Source organism: Hipposideros armiger, unplaced genomic scaffold (genome assembly GCF_001890085.2).
Source record: "Hipposideros armiger isolate ML-2016 unplaced genomic scaffold, ASM189008v1 scaffold_145, whole genome shotgun sequence".
Taxonomy (NCBI): Eukaryota; Metazoa; Chordata; class Mammalia; order Chiroptera; family Hipposideridae; genus Hipposideros; species Hipposideros armiger.
Genome location: NW_017731495.1, coordinates 1,474,327 through 1,488,787, shown reverse-complemented (window position 1 = coordinate 1,488,787; position 14,461 = coordinate 1,474,327).

The following is a 14,461-nucleotide window of genomic DNA, read 5'->3' as shown; positions in this document are numbered from 1 at the left end:
ATACTTTAAAGCCTTGGAAACTTTGAACAAGCGTCCCCAAATATGTCTGTATTAGGTCAGAATCATGGTTTTGCCTTTCCATTATTTTGTCTCCAACAAAAAAAAAACAAGTGGAGGGCCAGCTGAGTGGCTGAGTTGGTTAAGAGCTCGCTCAAGAGTGTGAGTTCTGAGAATAGGGTCACTGGTTCAATTCCTGGCCAGAGCTGAGCTGCCACTGAGCTGCCAACAGGTGGCAGGATGGCTCAGCTAAAAAAAAAATGAAAGAAAAGAAAAGAAAGAAAAGAAACAAGTGGAGTATGTTATGCCTCAAGATTTAAATATGTCCACCAAATATCTGTTTGGCTAGCATATGGCTAGAGCAGAGCATAATAGTAGACACATAACAACTACTTGTTGGGATGACTGAGCTTCTAATTTCCAAGAATAATTCATGCCTTTTTCAACCTTTTCCTAATTTTTAATCCATATTTTCTTACTGAATCTATTATGACAATACCTGTATCATGTAGGAAGTACAATATTTGTAAGAAATCTTAAGAAAATTTGTATTGAACATTTGCTCTGTGCCAGGCACCAAATCTCATTTTATGCTCATAACAACCTTCCTTATAAGGAAGGTGCTATAGTATGCCTGCTTTATAGATCAGGAAATTGATGCTTTGAGAAATCCAATAAGTGGTCCAAGTTCATGCAGCTAAAAACAAAACAGCCAGGATTTAAACCAAATCCTTATGTCTTCAAAACATCAACTTCCTAGGGCCGGCTGAGTGGCTCAGTTGGTTAAGAGCTCACTCAAGAGTGAAAGCTCTGAGCAACAGGGTCACTGGTTCAATTCCTGGCCCAAGCTGAGCTGCCACTGCTGCTGTGCTGCCAACAGGTGGCAGGATGGCTCAGCTAAGAAACAAACAAACAAACAAACAAACAAAAAACCCACATCAACTTCCTTAACTTAGCTTTCAAATGAAATGCAGGGAGAGAAACAGCACAACTCTCTCCCCTGAGCATAGAGTTTCTCTGCCTGTGTCCTGGGATCTTGTACTTCAGAATATTTGGAGCTGGGGCTGGGGTAGGGGAGAGGTCTTACTGAAAACATAAATTCATCAGCTTCACACAGACCTATGGTAAGAACATATTCAGACCTACTGAAGAAAGGTGGAACCCTGAAAAATAAAATAAACAAACACAGTAGAAGGAAGCTGAAAGAAGCAAAATAAAATTTTGATTAATTATTATTGATGTTTTCAGAACTGGTTAATGTGAAAGGCAAATATATTGTGTATCTTTGGCAGCTAAGACTAAGTTTAAGGCAGAACCTCTGTCACTTCAAATACCACACTTACTCAAAGAGACCGAGGGTAACAGGTTAACAGAGAAAGGTCAGTTCTGTTGAAAGGATGGGAAGAATTCTTATGACAGAAATAGGTGACAAATTTCCATACTTGACTGTGTGACTCTGAACACATTCTTTAAATCTCTGTAAGCTTCAATTTACTCATGTAAAAAATCAGGAAATAACATCTATAAAGGGACAATACTGTAAGTAAACGTGTAACTGAATGTCTGGCATGTAATAGACACTTAGCTAGAAATATCTTCTTTTTTCTCAAAATAGCTAGCTTCTGTGTAAACAGTCCACAATTCTCCATATGTTTGTACAGTCCTCTGTTTAATTTTGGCTACATACTAAGCTAGAAGGTTGTTTCTACAATCCAATAACTATATTACGACACTACCCTTTGTGATCAAAAATGGAAAAAAAAAAAACATTGTCTGTGGGTTCCCAGAATAGCAACATGTTCATTTTCTTACAAACCAAATGCCCTTTATAGATGCTGACCAGTGCCAAGGTCGTTCTGCTCCAGATATTCTAAAAATGGCATAAAGACTTTTTCAAGTTAACTATCTTTATTGGGTCCGACATATGACCTTGGAGTTAAGACAGCAAGATTTATCTGAGAGAAATTCAGCAACCACTTTAGAGTCAGTTCTGCTGGGTAGAGTTGCTAATAAGGACTGGGTCACAAGTTCAATCCCTGTGTGGGCTTGTTATATTCACCTCCTTGGCAGTATGGCTTGGACCAGCCTTCTTGGCAGCATGGCAGTAGCTACAGAAAAGATGGAGCAGAGGGCAAGGCTTGGGCAGAAACCATCTCTATTTTCTACAAACCTCCATGCCCTAACTGAATATGGGGCATTTCTGGCACATTCCCTTAGGAGAGACCAACCCTTGCTTTGACTCTCAAAGCATATTCTGAATCAGTCTTCATTGCAAGAGGAACTTGAAGTGAAAGTGCTCCCTCGGATCTATAGCCGGGGAGGTGAGTAGAGGAGAACTATATGTGCACACATTTGCAGCACAAGGAGTCATGGGTATTTGCATTTTCAAAGAGATGGGCTTTCGGCGTTAGAAAAAAGGAAAGGGGATGCTAGGAAAAAAGAGGAAGGAAAGGCATTCACATTTATTAAGCACTGTGAGAACTACTTCATATAAACCCTTTTATTTATCCACCCGTTAACTATTTCCAGGTGTGAAGAACTGCACTAATAAGCAGTGGGAAATAGAAAAACAAGACAGACAGTGTTCTTTGTTTTTCTAGAATTTACTCTCTAATAAGAGAAGCAAATGTTGAACAATTGGTTACAAGTGTGACATGTATTACAAAGACAAGAGCAAAGGGTACTATAGAGGCATATGGCTAGGGAAAGTGCCAGTTAAGATTCTTGAGTATAAAACACAGGAACCATTTCTGACTGAATTTAAACTGAAATGGGTTTATGAAATGAATATTATGATAGTTTACAGAATCCAAAAAAAGACTATATAGTCTTCCGGCCTCTTAGAGGACAGGCTCCAGAGCAATCCCAGAGTCTCATGACCAGCAGGACATCACGTGTCCACCTGGGGATCCTCCCATCTCATGACTCTGTTACAGCCACTGCCAGTCTCTAGATTTCTCCACGCAAGAGTAATGAAGACAAATGTCTGATTGGTATGTTTTTTGTCATGTGCAACACTTTGGTCAAGATGGCAGGATCTGTTACCAGATAGAGGATAAGTTGTGAGTGAAGCAGCTATGTTGTGTAGATAAAAATATCACAGTGATCTCACTGAAGTGGTAGAATCAGGGAGGGCAATTTTAGATGAAACTTGAACTATAAGACTGGTATTATGATGTTCATTTTACATGTGAGGAAAGTAAGGTCCAGGAAGGTTTTGTGACAGACCTATCTAGGGTCATACAACCATTAAATTAAGGGAACAACATGCAAATTCAAGACGTTAATATTATAAAACTATGGTTTTTCCAATATATCACAATTTCCTGATCTGTGAGTAATTAAAATAATTAAGACATGGGCTCTTTAAGAGATCATGGGCCAGTTTTTGAATAATAAATTTTGATGTCATTGGTAATCTTCATGAGAACAAAGAAATAATTTTTTACTATCAACCCCTGATGCATTTTGTACAGTCTGTTAAAACTGTAGCAAAATCAACCTTATAAGACAGTGTTTGCATTATGCATTTATGTAATGCAAACTGCAAGAAAATCAAGCTTAGAGGAAATAATCGAGATAGCATTTAACTTCTGCTAATTACTGCCAGCATGGACAAAATCAAGTGAGGCAGTGAGAGACACCATTAACACACTAGTAGAGTTAGGAGTGCCTTTTTTCAGCTAGTCTGCCTCTCAGTGTCTCACTATGTTGGTGAATTAATTCTTTTCTCAATATAGTATTGCAAAAATAAGAGAATTGACAAAAGCTAGAATATCAATCATTTTTATTTTTGTTTACTACTTTAACCATGCTGGCATGAGTTGGTGGGATACCCTACAGGGAAATATAATAAATAAGATACAATGTAAGTTTTGAGCAATTCCAAGTACTGGCTGCATCACTTTTATCGCTTTTCCTCCCACTGAAGAAAGCATACCAGAATACCCATGAGATGACAGTGATGTTATAATGGGGATAACTTGAAAGTGACTCTATTGTATGCAAAACTTAATCCCATTTTGCAACTTTATTGTACAACACACTCCTAAGTAATCATGATACAAAGTATATTTTGATGATAATTGAGAAAACAAGTAACTGCTTTACAGTCCAGATAAAATTCACCTATTTCATGAATTGTCTCTAACTACTCTGATCTAAATTTTCACTTTAAGAAGACCTATTGTACTTGCACTCTGAACCACAGGATTTTCACCATGGTTATATACCTTCCCTTCGAATATATATACCACTTCACAGTTTTCTAATTGGATCACATGTTTTCTTCTTTGCTGGATAAGAAATGTGTTGAAGACACCAATCAGTGCATAGTGCAGAGGTGGACACACTGTTATAAGTATAGGAATTTCTCTTCTGTGGTGTTAGTCCTTGAAGTCTTGAAGGTAACTTCATAAAAACTACATAAAACATGAAAAATTGCATTTTCCTTCTGAAATTAATAGGTAAAACAGGAGTAAATTCCAAGTTATCTTAAGCCCATTTCTAAGGAATATATTTTTGACTAAGACTTAAAGCTAAAACTTGAGATAAACCTCACTGGGTCATGATGTATTATCATTTTATATACTGACAAATTTCATTTGCTAATATTTTGTTAATGAATTCTATGTTTGTGTTCATGAGGGCCATTGATTTATAATATTGTTTTCTTATAATGCCTTTGCCTATTTTTGGAATTAAGATAACTCTGATCTCATAAAACAAGATGGGAAGTCTTCCCTTTTTCTATGTTTCCTGAAAGAATCTGTGAAGGATTGGTAATTCTGATCATTTACCTGTTTGACAAAATTAATCAATGAAGTCACCTAGCCTAGAATTTTCTTCATAACAAGTTTTTTGATTATGGCTTTCTATTTCTTCTTAAGTCAGTTTTAATAAATTGTGTCATTCAAAGAATTTGTTAATTTTATCTAAGTTATTGAATATGTTAGCATTAAGGTGCTCATAGTATTCCCTATTATCCTTTTAATGTCTGTAGGCTCTGTAATGATGCCTCTCTCTCATTAAGGTAGCGTATGTCTCTTTTCGTCTTATAGTCCAACTAGAGATTTATTATTTTAATCTTAAAAAATAGGAACAAGTCATGAAAATTTGTTCTAACCACTCCTATGCAACATTGAACTGGAGTTAGAAGGCAACATAATTAAACCAGAAAAGGAAATAAAAGGCATACAAATGGGAAGGAAAAATATTGGGTTGTTGGAAAAGTCATAGGGTACTTTTTCTGTTTTTCATTGCAAAAATGTGGCATGACTTTTCCGACAACCCAATAAAACTGTCTTTCTTTGCAAAAGACTTCATTATGTTTGTGGGAAATTCTAGGAATCTACAAAAAAACAAAAATCAAACAAGCTATTAGAACTAATAGCCTTTACCAAGGTTGCAGGAAACAAGGTCAATATGCAAAAATGAGTAGTATTTCTGTATACTAAAATGAACAACAGAAAAATTATCATTTGCAACAGCCTTAAAAACATGAACTATTTAAATAAATTTAACAAACCAACAAAAACTGCAAAATATCCCTGAGAGAAAATAAATAAAGCCTATCCTCATGGATACAAAGATTAATATTCTCTACAAAATATTAATATTCCCTACAAAATGACTTATAGAGTCAGTACAATTCCATTCAAAGTCCTAGCAGGAATTTGTAAAAACTGACAAATTGATTCTAAATTTTATATGGAAATACAAAGGATATAGAACTCACCAAAACAACTTGAAAAGAATGAGGATTTATATTACTTATCTTCAAAATTTACTACAAATGTATGGTAAGTAAGGCAGTATGATTCTAGCATAAGAAGAGTCATGTAGATCAATGGTAGAGAATACAAGTTTGATCCATAGATCCCCACATTTTGATCAGTTGGTTTCCACAAAAGTGCCACAATAATTGAATGAGAAAGGAGAATCTTCTCAACAAATGGTGCTGGTAAAAGTGGATACCCATACAGAAAAAATATAAACCTCCACCCATGTTTCACACAGTATACAACATAATTTATTTAAAAGGACCATTAACTTAAGTGTAAAATCTAAGTTTTTAAACAAAACACAGGAGAGAATCTTCATGGCCTTACTGTAGACAAACATTTCTTAGGATGTAAAAAGCAGAACACACACACACACACACACACACACACACACACACACTTTCAAATTGGGCTTCATAAAAATTCCAAACTTCTGCTCAACAACAGACATTTTTGAAACTATAGAACAAAAGCTGTGGACTGGAAGAAAATATTCACAATACATATATTTGACAAAGTATTTGTATCCAAAGTACATGGAGAACTCTTCCAACTCAATAAGGTGCAAATAACCCTAATGGCTGAAAAAATTTGAATAAGTACCTCACATAAGATGATATACAAATGGCCAGTAAGTCCATGAAAAGATAGTAAAAATCATTATTTGTCAGAGAAATGCAAACTAAAACTATATGAGACATGACTATATACCCAATGGATAAAATTAAAAGGATTGGCAATGCCACGTGTTGGCAAGAGTGTGGAGAGAGATAACTCTCATATACTGCTGGTAGAAATGTAAAATATTGCAATCACTTTTGAAAACAGTATGCAGTTTCTTATAAAGTTAAATGTGCAATTACTATACACCCCAGAAATTTCACTCCCAGGAGTCTACAAAAGAGAAATTAAAACATATATTCATGTAAAAACTTACATGTGAATGTTCACAGTAGCTTTATTCACAGCAGTTGAAAACTGGAAACAACTCAAATATCCATCAACTGATGAATAGATAAATTGTGCTATACTCATATAATGGAATATTATTCAGCAATAAAAAAGAATAAACTACTGATACAATAACATGGATGAAGCTCAAAAATAGATTAAGTGAAGAAAGCCAGATATAAATGGGCATGTACTATATGATTTCATTTATACGCACAATTACAAAGACAAACCTCATCCGTAATGACAGAAAGCAGGCCAATGATTACCTGGAGGATGAATTGTGATGGGGTTACAAATGGACATTTTGGCCTAATGTTCTAGATCTTGAATTGTGGTCGTGGTTACACATCCATGTAAATTTGTAAGAGTCATAGAGATATACAATTACAATTGCGTCTTTCATCATATTTAAACTATATTTCAATAAAAGTTAAATGCAACTCCCTTTACAACATTTCTCATCCTCTCCCAATTTTCTGTCCCTTCTAAACACTATCACACATGGTAGAATATGGCAAGACCGGAGGAAAGGCGCAGCCAAGACAGTAAGTTCTGTCAGTCTATCGCTGCCATCTTTACCACCCTTTCAATGGCCCCTCCTCTTCTGTCTGTTCCCTATCAGAACTGTGCAGCCTCCAGATCCTGCCTAGAGACACTTCAGTATCTTAGCTTTGGAGAGAATTCAGGACTAAAATTGTTGCTTGAATTAACTCAAATCCACACCAGAGAAACATCTAAACTTAATAGATATGTCTTATCAACTAGAAAAGAGGTAAAAAAACATTGCAAGAAAACAAGGGTCTGCTGCTTGTTTTGTGAGTTCCTGTTTAATTGATGTGGATACAGGATGATAGAGGATTGCCACATTAACCAGCCTCAGGGAACAGTGAAGGCATCTAAAGCAGAGAAGATTTTGCTCCCCTGGTTAAAGAAAAGAGTCCAGAAAATTCCAGGACTTCAATACATTATCCATCCTTGTATGTTTCCCAGACCCAATTAATACTAAGATATTTAAGACAATTTTATCTTCTCATTTCACAGATAGGAAAAATCTTTTCTTCTGAAGTAAAGAAAGCAAGTGAAAAAACTAAATGGAGGGAAGAAAAGTGGGCAGGTGACAGGAAGAACATGAAACATGTTGTATAATTAGCCCTGCTTGCTTGTTTAAGTCCTGTTCCTGAATGAACATCTTTTGCTTTACAGAACCTGATAGTAATGAACAAGGTAAAAACAGAAAGCAAAAGAATCCAGAAAATACTGATTTTTTTTACAAGAATAATTTACAAAAACAAGGAGTATTAACTGGGGAAAAGAGTAAAAAGAGAAATGAGAGCATCAGAACCCACATTAACATCAGTTTTGGGGAAAGAGGCTGGATGGAGAATGGAGCTAACATCATGGGAATAGTGTGGAATACCCTGAGCACCACTGCAGTGTGAGTGACAGAATTGGAAGAGAAGATGTTACAAGTTCTGCTTAGACATGAATTAAGGTACCATCTGATGTGCTTTGAAAGGCACCAATAACATCTGAATTAAAGTTTTAATTATTCTTGATTATAGACCGGTATAATTGGAATATGATATTTTGTGGGTCATATTTTCAAGGAATGTTGGGGCTTATATCGATTATAGAAGGAATAAAAACACCTCTTCAAAAGGCAAGGAGAGAAAAGGAGGGAGAGGAAAATGCATCTCTTGGGTGCCTGTTGGATCAATATCATTCAGTAAAAAGCACAATATAATGCATTCAGTGAAAAGCCCAAGATTCCCTTTAAACCAACTTTGGATTTGTATCATCTTAGCTTCCTTTGTGGATGAGACTTTTAGGGTTGGTTTCGGGATGCTTGGATCCCCTTTTGGAAGCTTCATAATGGTGAAATTAAAATTGCATATCCTCTAAGTTCCCTTTATTTTGCTATCTTTTCAAAGTTTTTATTTTTTATGTTGCGGCACAAAACTACTTTTTCACTATTTCACAGTTTTTGAGACCCTAATGGTAGTACACAATGAAACATATCCTGACTACCAGAATGGCGAGAGAGAGTAAGGGATATATTATTTATATAAATGTTTTATTTGAGTGTAGGTAAGCCATCAATCTCACACATATTTAATAGTAAGAATACAGGGATATAATGAATCCACAAGAAAAGACAACTTGGCAACATGAAGAGTTTTAGCAGAGGCCTCATTCCATCTCCTGTTGGGCAACTGGGAGTCCATGTTTTAAGATATTTTGTATTTGTAAACATATGTGAGAAACAGCCTGGGATTTCTAACTGAAGGCATTATGGAAAGATAGTTATTTGGCATTAGTGGTAACAAGAACTAACTGAACTTGAATGATTAGTGTTAACATGATTCAACATTTTACCATGGATTTGGGGTTGGGTGGTCTGAGAAAACTCAAGATGTATAAGATTCTAAGTTAACCTTAACATTTTGGCAAGTAGAGATGATATGTAAAAAAGAAAATTACATCCTAGGTAAGATTAAATAAGTTTCCTCTGTACACCCCCTTAATCCAGATGGCCTCTTTTGAAAATTATATAAGTGCTTAGGTATATCCAGAAATTCTACATAACTTACAACTTACTTTTACTACTTCTATACAAGATTTCAAAAGTTATTTTTTATTCTCTTTATAAAATCTTAAACTGAATTTTTCTTGAAAAATGGAATAAAGAATTTCTTTTCTATCAGAGTATAAATACCTTTTTCTCACTTACTCATGTAAATGGGACTATCTGAGATTTAAAAAAAAATTAGAGCTGACTAAACCAGCAAAAGTTATGCATAGAACAACAGTGCTTTCTACTTAGAGGTGGATCATAAATCACACCAGGGCATCCTTCCTCCCAATTTGCACACAATATTAAATAATGGAATATAATTTGAATGCTCACTGTCAAACAAGCTATCAAGCTCACCTACAGAATTCTATCCTCTATCCATCTTTCTAGCTATTCATCATCTTCTGAAAATATTACTTAACATATAGAGCTAGTGTTCAGGGCAAAATTTTAACCATAGCATGAATGCCTTGCATCAACCATAACCACATCATATTTCCTAGAAATAGTCAGTATTTATTATTTATTTAAAGGAAACAGGGACTTGGTAGTAAAGGCAGGAAGAATAAATGCCAGCCATGACCCTGTTACTGAAAGAGAAATAAGGACCACAATATTTACCCATGTTTTCTCTTGTACTGTTCATTTATCTTAAATGAATTTCTTCCCTTTTCCTCTTACTTTTCTCTATCATTTTATGTCAAATATGTTATTGGTTGTTAACATTACAATTTACTCCATAGCTTAGAGAATATCAAGGGGCTGATCATGAAACTAGAAGCAGAATGGATGTAGTGACAGATCAGCAAATACTTCTATGTTAGAGATTATTTTATGCCAAGCCATTTTCCATGCACTTTATCTATATTAGTCCATTTAGTCTTTCTAAGAAGATAGGGGACAGATAATAAAAATGAAAAGAACTGAGGAAGCAAAGAGAAGTTAGTAAATTGTCCTGGGTCAGAAAGAAAGAATATAATGGAAATGGTGGCATTTCATCTTTTCTTATGGCAGAGTAGTATTCCCTTGTGTATATATACCACATCGTCCTTATCCAATCATCTATTGAAGGATACTTTGGCTGTTTCCATATCTTGGCCACTGTGAATAATGCTGCAATAAACATAGGGGTACATATATCTTTACAGATAAATGTTTTCATATTTTTGGGGGGTAGATACCCAGAAGAGGGATTGTTGAGTTGTATGGTAATGCTAAGTCAAATAAGTCAGACAGAAAAAGTTGAGAACCATATGACTTCATTCATAAGTCACATGTAAAATTGAAAGCAACAAACAAACAAACAAAAACTCATAGCCACAGACAACGGTTTAGTGGTTACCAGAGGGTAAGAGGGAAGGAGAGTGGTAGAAGAAGGTAAAGGGGTCAAATACATGGTGATGGAAGGAGAACTGACCCTGGGTGGTGAACGCTCAATGCAATATATATATATATATATATATATATATATATATATATATATATATATATATATATATATATATATATANTAATAATAATAATAATAATAATAATAATAATAATAAAGAATATAATGGAGCTGGAGTTTTTCCCAGGCAGCTCTAGCTCCAAAGTCTTCCTCTTAATCACATTATTATTGGGACCTTGACCAAATTTTGGGTTGGACTCCATATGGAAACTTGATTTTCCAAAGATATCTCAAGTACCATTGGATCAACTGAATTGGATCATAGGAGTCATAGGAGATGTGCCCGCACAACAGGCTGAATCAGTCACAACATGACATTGAACTACCCCCTTCATGAGACACCTGCTATAAAGGTTACACTCTCCAACTGTTTAAGGAAGAAACAATGAACATTTTATTTTGTTTGTAGAATAATTGCATCATGTCAGGCAGAAACATTTGTTGTCATTTGAAATTTTAATATCATCTAAGTGTGTAATATGACAGTGGGCCCAAAAGGGGTGGGTTGTAGTACATGTTTTGATTTTTTTTTTAATTTGGATGCACCAACTCTTTGAACACTCTCCTACATTTTGGAATTCAGAACTTTATGAGATCCTGAGTCCCTTTATAGAAGCCAGATATAGAAGCGTCCACCAAAAATACACATTCATATGAAATGATTTTCAAACAAAATCTAGTGATCCACAAAATGGGAATGTACATCGTGCTAAACCACTGTACACATAAAAATTGGAAATTTTATGTTATGCATATTTTTACAACACTTTTTAATAAAAATTAAAAAAAAATAAAAGCTAGTGATGTGAAAAAGCAGGCCCTATGCACTGCAGAAAAAGTTTTGTTGAGAGTAGCACATGTATATCTAAGTCCTACAGGAAAAAGTGCAGAGGCTCTAGAAGTGGCCTCCAGAGGACAGCATCCATGGAGTTAGCTAGGCAAATTTCAGGGTCAACTGTCATCAGTAGCGTCACCACTGCATCAATTCTAGAACATGATTTTATACATTATTCCTACTGCATAGCCTCAAAACCTAGCCCTTTCATCCTTCTAGGAACCCAATGAGCTACATAAAATCTTTTAATATATTTATTTTCTAACCAAACAAGTTTGGATAGTTTTTTGAAATTTGTACCAATGATTACTGATTGAAACAAACAGTAAGTTTAAGTACTCTCATGTTTCCTCGAAAATAAGATCGGGTTTTATATAAAGTTTTGCTCCAACAGTCTACATTTATTCATGTACAAAAATCTACATTTATTCAAACAGCCATGTCTGGCTGACGATCTTACCTGGGGCTTATGTTTGGGGTAGGGCTTATATTATGAGCATCCTAAAACCTCATGCTAGGGCTTATTTCTGGTTAGGTCTTATTTGGGGGGAAACACAGTATATATTAGTATTTAGCTTATGCTAGGCACTGTATTAAATTATTGATCTGAATTATGTCATTTTATGGTCACAGAAATAAAAAGAGGGGCAAACTATGATTATCTTCTTTGCAGATGGAGAAAACTGAGTCGAGTGGGATTAAGTAACTTGTCCAAGGCCACATGGCTAGAAAAAGGTAGAACCAAAGCTGGAACCCAGGTTTTCTTGATGCCAATGCCTATGCTTTTAACGATTGTTTTATTAAAGTTACTAATTGATGACCTTACATGAATATAGTCTAGTGGTACTGCACCTTAGAGACTTGACAGAACTAATATAAAATTTTAAGTGGACAACAACCAAGCCTAAAGTCTTAAAGAGGTAATTTGCAGATTCAATTTTTCTCTGTCGGTGATCCACCCTTCTGGCCCAGAGATTACTCCTCTGTAAATTGAAGGATTGGACAAAGAGTCAAGATTCTCTATAGCTGTGTCATTCCACAATTTGAGCTCTCTAATTAGAAGTCCCTCTTCTTATCTGCCTTGTTAAAAAGGAAATGTGTAAAAAGCTATTAACTAGGGCCGGCCGAGTGGCTGAGTTAGTTAAGAGCTCACTCAAAAACGCGAGCTCTGAGCAGCAGGGTCGCAGGTTCAGTTCCCAGCCCAAGGTGAGCTGCTGTTGAGCTGCTAACAGGTGGCAGGATGGCTCAGCTAAAAAACAAGCTATTAGCTAACTGCAAACCTTTACACTGTCCTCACATCCTCCTTGTCCCCCTCCTCTCTGTGCCTTGATAGACTCATGTTATGATTAAAAGTGCAAAGAACATTTTCATATGCAACCCAGATAATCCAAGGTCAGGCTTCAGAAGCTGTTGTGTAAATGCCAGTAGAAAACCAATAGTACACGTCCTGAGTCAGGGACATACACACACATAAGCACAAATCACTTAGGATGACATCTGGTCCATTGATTTCATAGTAGAAATGCCAAAGGGTTATATTTTTCTCATTGTCATCTCATAAAGGCAAGGTATTCCTTTATGGGGTAGGCTTTAGACCCAAGTATGAGAACGGTCATTATTGTTGTATTCCAGGATTCTCCTTGGGATTCAAGGTGTCACTGTAGAGGCCATGTTTTCTTTGACCTTGAGCAGTCAATCAATGTCCATATTCCAGTTCTTTTTTTATTATGACTGCTGTATCAGCTCTCATATTATTAATACTTTCATCACCCTAATTAGTTTTCAGGATCTACTGCCAGACTAGGGACTCCAAGTTAGAGACTGTGTCATCCCATTGTGGCATTCGAGGATGGATGAATGTTGATAATAATAAAAATTGTAAAACCTGTATATACTATTTATTTAATCTGTACCAGGTATTGAGATAAGACATCTATAAGCATTATCACTTGTATAAGTATGGAAACCTTATATAATCGGTACTATTATTATCACCTGCATTTTATAATCTAGAAAACCTGAGACTGGGAGAAGAGGAGTGGTTTCCCTAAAGTCGCATAGATAATACTGTAGGCGTGCCTATGTTTCAAGGTCTATGCTCTTATCTCCTCATTGTAGAGATAATACTTCTTATTGACAATCAACCTGCCTAAAAGATATATGAAATAAAATCCTGTTTAGAAATTCTAGCAGAATAGCTGAGCTCATCCTTGATTCATTACTAAAGACAGTTTCTTTTTATCTGAGATAGTCATCCTCTTAGAATGAGTTTCAATAGTGGGAGACACATGTGGATATACCAAAGTTGACTTGGTCGTGGCAATGAGGGGAGATCAAGGACCATATGAGGACAGAAGCAGTGACTTAATTTCAAGTGCATTCCCAGAGGCAAAGGTGGGATAGAAGACCAAAAGCAAGTTCAGTTGCTAGGAATCTGAATGAAACATGCCAAGTGAAGAAAGGACTCATAAAATTATCAATTATCAATAACAACAACAACAACAAAGTAGCTAGAAGTTGGTTCTTTTCAAAGAATTGCAGAGTGGTTCAACATAAAATCAAAAGATAGCCTTGTGGGGCCGGCCAAGTGGCGCGATGGTTAAGAACTGGCTTAGGATGCCAGAGGGCCCCGGTTCGGATCCCACATGAGGGCCAGTGACACTGCCCTCCACAGCTAAGATGCTGAACAACAGCTCAACCTGGAGCTGGGCTGCTGTGTGTCACCGGCGACGGTGTAAGCTGAAGCCCCTGTGGCAGTGGGTTGCCATGGGCTACCGTACGTAGCCAGCAGCCAGCGTGAGTGGCCAGCAGCCGCCGTGAGCGGCCATCCAGAAGCCGACGACAGATCTGCCTCACCCGGGAAGAGC